This window comes from Pseudopodoces humilis, chromosome 3 (assembly GCF_049639895.1).
Source record: "Pseudopodoces humilis isolate 2021_Gansu_Grassland_sample_001 chromosome 3, ASM4963989v1, whole genome shotgun sequence".
Lineage (NCBI taxonomy): Eukaryota > Metazoa > Chordata > Aves > Passeriformes > Paridae > Pseudopodoces > Pseudopodoces humilis.
In genome coordinates, this window is record NC_142202.1 from 79,141,415 (window position 1) to 79,146,891 (window position 5,477).

General features: G+C 48.1%; 1 long non-coding RNA gene across 1 annotated transcript; it reads left to right on the forward strand.

Annotated features, from left to right (window-relative positions):
• Window positions 1-2,223: 2,223 nt before the first annotated feature.
• On the forward strand, window positions 2,224-5,227 carry LOC148184678 (uncharacterized). Its single transcript, XR_015772090.1, has 3 exons — window positions 2,224-2,469; window positions 2,863-2,885; window positions 4,978-5,227. It is a non-coding gene; the product is annotated as an uncharacterized LOC148184678 (long non-coding RNA).
• The last annotated feature ends 250 nt before the right edge of the window (window positions 5,228-5,477 follow it).

Consider the following 5,477-nt stretch of genomic DNA (forward strand, 5'->3'; position numbering starts at 1 on the left):
CCGGCGGGGTCGCGCAGAGGGGAGGAGAGGGAAGGATAAGAATGAGGATGAGGATGTAGCGGCTTCGCTCCGCGGCGGCGACACGGCACCGCCCCCGCCCCGCCGCGCCCGCCGGGGAGCACCGCGGTGCCCAGGGGTGCCCAGCTGACCCTGCCCCAGCCCCGGCTGCCGCCGCTATGGCCAAGCCGCCGGAGCTCCTCCTCCCCGGCGCCGCCGCTGCCGCTGCTCAGGCACTGCCGTGGCCTCTGCCCGGGCCCCTGCCGGGGGCGCTCTCGGTGCCCTGTTGGAGCGAGGGGCGGCTGCAGTGCCGCCCTGCCCGGAGCCCGGCGGCGGCGCTGGAGCTCAGCCCGCTCCCGATAGAGCTCAGCCCGCTCCCGATAGAGCTCAGCCCGCTCCCGATAGAGCTCAGCCCGCTCCCGATAGAGCTCAGCCCGCTCCCGATAGAGCTCAGCCCGCTCCCGATAGAGCTCAGCCCGCTCCCGGCTGGAGCTCAGCCCGCTCCCGGCTGGAGCTCAGCCCGCTCCCGGCTGGAGCTCAGCCCGCTCCCGGCTGGAGCTCAGCCCGCTCCCGGCTGGAGCTCAGCCCGCTCCCGGCTGGAGCTCAGCCCGCTCCCGGCTGGAGCTCAGCCCGCTCCCGGCTGGAGCTCAGCCCGCTCCCGGCTGGAGCTCAGCCCGCCTGGCGCGGGCAGCAGCACGGGGAGAGGTGTGTCGGCGGACAGTACGCTTCCGAGGGCTGGTACCTGATGCGGGCACTGTCTGGGAACCCGGAAAGCCTGCTCGGGGTTTGCCCGCTCTTCGCAGTCCGCCCCTGAGCAGCCGGTGCTGACCGGTGCCGGAGATACGCTCCTGGAGCAGGCGGGGCTGGAGTGAGAACCATGCCGACTTGCGAGAGTGTTTTGGGATTGTCCCAGAGTTCACGCTGTCTGAGCACGCGGGAGCGGAGTCACTCAGTTTTGAAATGTATACACTGTACAGTGATAGACACCCTATGGAGGTACCATAGAGTTTAGAGGCCATCAATGATTAAAAATCTAGTAGTTGTTCCCTCTGAGAATGACATAATTTCTAGTACTAATGTTAACTTTGTCAAATGCAGCTTTGATACTATATTTTCTACCAAAATAGGTAGGATGGAAGTTTCCCCACATACCAAATAATTTGGATAAAACTCCCACAGGAGAGTTTTAAAAAGCTTCTGCTTTTCTAAGAAAGGATGGATGCACGGGATGCAAGGAAAGTAAGAAGTGAAGAATGGAAGTAAAAGAACCTCTACTTTGTTCTAATGAGGCTGTCACTAATCAGAACTGGTATTATTATGCACAGCTTTAGAAACTTGTGCTTTAATGTAGAGTGTTGGTTTAAAATATCTAGTCACTAACCCTCTGTTCCTGTCTCTCTCTCCCACTTTACCAAAGGGACAGAAAAATTAAAGAGATCTGTCCTGGTGCTTTCTGGTAAAGTGTGTTTAAGACTGCTGGAGCCCACCATGATCTAAAATGAGAGTGGAAGATGGCATACATAAAGATTAATCTCTGGATCTCATTAATGATGTGCTAATATGCTTCTCAAATTTTGAGCAACGGAATGAGCATTTTTTATGGTCATCAGTGCCGAATAAAATTTCTGTCTCAGACTTTCCATAGACTTTCTTACTTCTGTTTGGGCATTAGAGGAGGATAGTAAGACTGACATGTGTTCATACATCAGCCATAATAGGGCCATAATCTTCAGCAGGGCCATCATCAGTATTTATTTAGATATGTGCATGGTTGCATAAAACCGTTTGCTGATTGTGTGCAATCATTCTGATGTGTGTCCCAGGCAGCAACTCTACATCTCACCCATCTTCCCCTAACATACTGCAGCTACTGGGAAAACAAACTTCCAGGAGCAGGAGGTGGCTGCATCAGCCCCACATGGGGAGCCCTTCATCCAGGGTACCAGACAATGAAAACACAGACTGAAAAACAAAGGCTATGTTATGCAAAAATCAAACATGGAAGGAAGGATTTTAACTGAGACAAAGTGTTCTCAATGAAAGGCACAAACATCAGTCACTCACAGCTGAATGATTTCAAGTTGATCGGAAGCTGGGTGGAGTGACAGCCCAGAAAGTTTCACATTAAGTCAATTAAATCCCATTATTCTTTAGATTTTAAAAACTAATTAAATTAATTTCATGTGACTGTGAAAGGAGCTGAAATGACTGCCAAAAACTGTTCTTGTGACAGGCTACAGAGGCAGCGTTAGTCAGTAATTATGGCACCAGGCTGGTACTCAAGAGAGTTTTGTGTCTTATCTGGCCAGCTCTGAGTGGTGATAAGAGGACTCTTCAATTTCCACAAAGTGGTACTGGGGACAAGTACTCAGCTTGCGTGGTAGGGAGGAATCACCATAACAGGATCATCTCTTACTGTATCCCAGCAATACTCCTCCAACCTGATCAGTGATTTCCTGGATATATTTGTAGGTAAATGATGTAGAACCTGCTGAGTTGCTTCCTTTCAGATATCATAAATGTCTTGCTATGGAAAGGAACTTGCCTTTCAGACAAGACTTCATATGCATTCAGGGATGTGTGCGTGCATCTGTTCAGTCTACCAAAACTCCATCATGGCAGAACTGTGGATGAATGGGGAAAAGTAGTGTGGACCACCTTGTGGGCTAACCACAGTTTGCCTTGCTTCAGTTCTGGGTCATTCAGATATAACTGGTCATGCTAAGCCATGATGTTTTGGGCAGGAAACATTCAGCAGGGAATTGTAGGCTGGTTGCTATCTGCACACATTTGTCTTTCTTTAAGGTATTGCCCTTCTCCTTTCCTGATCCATTCTTTGCATTTAGGTTGCTATTTCTTTCCTAGGTGGTCGCTGGACATGTCACCAGGTATGTCTCTGCAGTGCTAGAAGGAGCCTCCAGAGTGGCTATCAACAGTGTGCTCTGTAACCCCATCCCTCCTCTCTGCAGGGCTGGCTGCTCAAATGCTGATGCAGTGCAAGTGGGATTCATCTGCCTTTAGCTTCTGACATTGTGAGTTAATCATCAGAGTGCAAGCACATCACCTCAGGCTCTCTGTATAGCTAATGGAGAGAAATAGACACCTCCAGAAGGCAGCTCATCTCATCCATCTTAGGCATCCTCTACGGGAAGAAGAAATGAGCTGCCTTTTGGAGGGGCCCATTTCTCTCCACTGAGTCAGAAGGGAGCCCAGGGTGACTTGCTTAGATAAAGATGATTAACGTTTAGATATGTACAGTGAAGTGAAATGAATCTCACTTCTTTTGAGTAATTCTGGTAGCCATGACCTAGTGAAGATTGACAACCTCTTGAGACTTTTCTGCATATCCTATAAAATCCTAGCTGGGGGCACACCTGAGCTGTTTTGCTGTTTTATAGCAAATAAAAACAGTGCTGATCAGTCAGGTTAACCCCAGGGCAGCAGGATGATGCTAATCTAGGAAGGAATAGGGAAATTTTGGGTTCAAGCAGGTTCCAAAGGTGTCATTTTGTACTGGCAGGTGGCTGCTCCCACCCACTTGTCCATCTTTATGTGGTGGCTCACTGCTCAGAAACAGGTGTCTACAGAACCACTCTTGCCTGTGCTAAAACAGATCCTTGTTCAGCACTAGAGTGATTCAAAACCCATTTTAAGGACTATTGCAGCTCCCTCTGAAGCACCTTGTGCTGGCTACGAAGAGATGCTGTAAGAGAGTCACCAGACTCACCATCATCCTTTTTAGTTCTTTTCTCAAAGCTGCCTCTTTCTGAGCTCTGCATGACACCCTGTTACCTTCCTAAGGAGATAATTCCCTCTGAGAAGATGATTTGTTGTGCTGTCAGTAGCCAGTAATCCACTGCACTGCAATTACTTCTCATAAGCAAATTAACAAAACAGCATCCTCATTTTATTTGGATTAACTTCTGCTGTTAACAGTTGACAGATGATACCAAAAATACCAGTGTAAATAATGTGTAATTTTATGTTTGAGCTTCTCAGAAATATTCTCAGGCTTATGTTTTTCATGGGTGGTCCCTGGCCGTTAGTAGGACCCTGAGGTATAAACAAATGCTATTTCTGCAGGCAAAAGCGGAGCTGCCCTTTTTAAAAATGCTGTCCTAATAAATTACTGAAATTCAGAACTTGGCAGAATCATACTCCTCAGCAAGAAGGATGTCGTTAGTTTGCTGTTGTTCTCTAGTCCTTCCTTGTCTACATGTCAGTGCCTCAGACACCCTGGAGCTGTGATGTGCTGCTTGGTGCTGCCAGTGATGTCTTGCTCCAAGCAGAGCAACTGCAGTGTCAGCTCGGCAGCAAAGGCCAGTGTGGGAGCACAGCCCAGAGGACAGAGCACCAACCCACTCACATTCAGCAGACAAAGTGTTAATGTCTGTGGTATGCTACAGGCACAGCACCTTCTGGCTCTGCTGTGCTGGGGAAAAGTCTGTTTGTGACTTGTTTATTTGTACAGTGCTCAAAATAATCATGTATTTTCTTATGTGTGTGCCTTACTCGGGGTGTGTTCTTTCTATCTCTCTCAGTGGCACTGGTGAGTGTTCAACAAATGTCCCCCTCACTCCATCATTCTCCCTCAGTTATTTTGCAGGCATATTCAGACAGCATCCTATCTTGCAGCACCTCCCCAAGCTCAGGAGCTTGTTCTTGCACAGGCAGTTCATTTACTGCTCACAGCTTGGGTGGAATCTGCTTTGGTTAATGCTTTAGTGCTGTCTTAATGTGATATATCCCAACCAACGCTCCACCGAGGCTGACACACAGGCTTTTGACTTGATTAGAGCCAGTCTGGTTGGCATTGTGTTCTGCAGCATATAAGCTTCAACTCCCCTAAATCTCACCTTCTGAGACATAGTTTCTGCAAGATGTCTGTCACACCCTGCCTCAGCCCAGCTTCCCTGGGGCAATGGTGCCACCTTTTAACCAGGCACTGTGTGCTGCCTGAGGACCCCTATTCTTTCACAGGGCAAAGGTTCTGTGTGAAGATGTTGCATGTTGACTGAAGAAGTTGTGTTCACTTCTGCTGGCTGTTGAAGAGATGGGTAGCTGGTGAAGCAATATATAAGTTTTCCTGGCATATATGTTTGGAAGAAGATGTTAAAAAACTGTAGATGTGGGTAAGGGGCTTCACAACTCCATAATTCAAATCCATGATTTTCAATTGTATACTCACAATTGGTAGAGGAGCTGTTGTGAGCTCCTGTCTGGACTGGATAAAAGACCCCAGTGTTGATTAAACTGTGATGAAACACAAGACTCAGACTATTCTTGACAGAGAGCTAAGTACTTCTTATTTTGATGCCATGTAAAATTAATTATGGGGTCTTTTTTTTACTCACAATAAAGTGAACAGAACAGGATGTTTCCTACAAACCCCTTTGCTTATGACCATCCAGTCAATATTTAAACTTCAAGTTCACACAGAATTTCTCTGCTAAAACAGGAGTGCACTGAAGTATGCAGTT